General features: G+C 28.3%; 1 long non-coding RNA gene across 1 annotated transcript in view; it reads right to left on the minus strand.

Annotated features, from left to right (window-relative positions):
- The window catches only part of LOC104790150, a 929-nt gene continuing 529 nt past the window's right edge, over window positions 1,516-1,915 (minus strand). Inside the window, exons 2-3 of the long non-coding RNA XR_768630.1 lie at window positions 1,777-1,872; window positions 1,516-1,605 (exon numbers count right to left, since the gene is read on the minus strand). This is a non-coding gene — a long non-coding RNA (uncharacterized LOC104790150). The remainder of the gene's footprint in view (window positions 1,606-1,776; window positions 1,873-1,915) is intronic.

The raw sequence follows: 1,915 nt of genomic DNA on the forward strand, positions 1-1,915 counted from the left end.
GTGATTTTTTAAATTTAAAAAATAATAATAATTGATAGCAAATTTCTTATAAAACCATACTTACGGTCCAATATATGAACAGGCGTGGCTTCTTGTCCTGATACAAATCTGGTGAAACCTAAGAAACGAAAAAGTTAAAAGAGTATAAAATGTATTAGTCACTATATAAACATCGACTGATACACTAAAATAAATAAAATAACACTATTGAGTTTGCACATACTTGCCAACCGACTTCTATGCTGTTAAGATTGTTTTGGTCGTAATTTCCCGAAGTAATCCATATTTGTGATAGGCTGAACTCGCCTTCTGTTTCTACAGTTGGGTTCCACACACTCATTGTGCCCTTTGCCCCATATAGTTTCGGCGGTGTTTCAGTCTTTACGATCGCATGCTGTTATTTTTCAAGTCATAATATCAAGAATTACTAAAATATAGACAATATGTATATTGTTTATGATGTTTGTTTAGTAGTAGATATGCTTCTAATCTGTCTCATCATAAACAAAAAAGTAACTCCCTCCGTTTTTAGTTATTTAGATATATCAATAACTACACACAGAAAATTAAAAACTTCCAAATTTCTGAATGGAAAAAAAAAATCGTAAGCATTTATCAGTTAAAAACAGAGTGAAAATATAAACAGTTATGACATTTAAAACATAAAATAAAATTATTTAACTATACGACTTAAAGCAAAATCAGAAATATAAAAATCAAAATTTTAGCATTAAGTTACATATTATACTTACAAACATAAGGGTTTAATACCACATCTAATTTTTCATAGTCATTCGTAACATTGCATAATCACACAAATTCATAAGTTGTATTTTAATATTACATACGTAAGGTATATAATATTTTCTCACCCAGTGTAAGTGTTTAATAAAAGTTGCCCACACCTCATAAATATATTTGTAAGAAAGATCCATCAATATTTTTCTTTCAAACATGGGTGAAGGGCCTATAACTTAGTCTTATCTATCCACTAAGGTCCAGAACTCATTCCCTAAAAAACCATACTTCTTCGTACCCGACTTATTTACTAATCCCAAAAACATCAAAAGCAATTTGATAAAGAGTAATATATATATATGAAAATCGATCTATTGATTAATATATAAATCGATCTACTAAGTAGTAATCAATTGCTTTTTTAAGGATAAAATTTGTTGTCATTGAAAATGTGATTAACTATGTAATGTGTATATATGATAATACCTCATGTGGATATGATAAAACCGTAGTAGATGTAGAACTCCCCATTTCGTAATTTCGAATTGGAACCGTATTTGCTGGACACCGGAAAGTGCTTACGTGGGCTTCAAGTGTTTTCCATTTGCTTTTCTTTTTTATTTGGATCGATTTTGGAATTTCGGATGGTCTTTCCTATTAAAACAAAGAACAATTGACAAAAATATATATATATATATTAGCGGGTTTTTCAAAAAATATTGTTGCAAACTTAAATATTATAAAATAAATTACTAAATAAAATGATAGAAAAAATAATTACCTGAATCTTGTGATGTTTTAAAAGATCTGATCAAACGCCCGTTGGTTATATACATCAACACAATCAACATTATCTTCAGCGGATATCTGTTTAAAAACAAAAAAAATTATAAAAATTATTTCATATCTCATCCTCATATTCTTTTTCCCTCAAGTTTGGAATTTAATTAACAAAAAAAATTAACAGCAAAAATATACGTAAAGGACTATAAATTAAGTTTATTTTTAACTAATTCTACCCAACAAAAAAACATTTACCTTAACGACGGCTAAAATAACTACAATCCATCTAATCAGTGACATCCCGATTTTGCGTTTTTCTTCTCTTTTCAACAGTACTGCCTCGGAGGGATTCTGGAAAATAAAATGAACATTATATATATATATATATATATAT

This window comes from Camelina sativa, chromosome 6, assembly GCF_000633955.1.
Source record: "Camelina sativa cultivar DH55 chromosome 6, Cs, whole genome shotgun sequence".
In the NCBI taxonomy this organism is placed as follows: domain Eukaryota; kingdom Viridiplantae; phylum Streptophyta; class Magnoliopsida; order Brassicales; family Brassicaceae; genus Camelina; species Camelina sativa.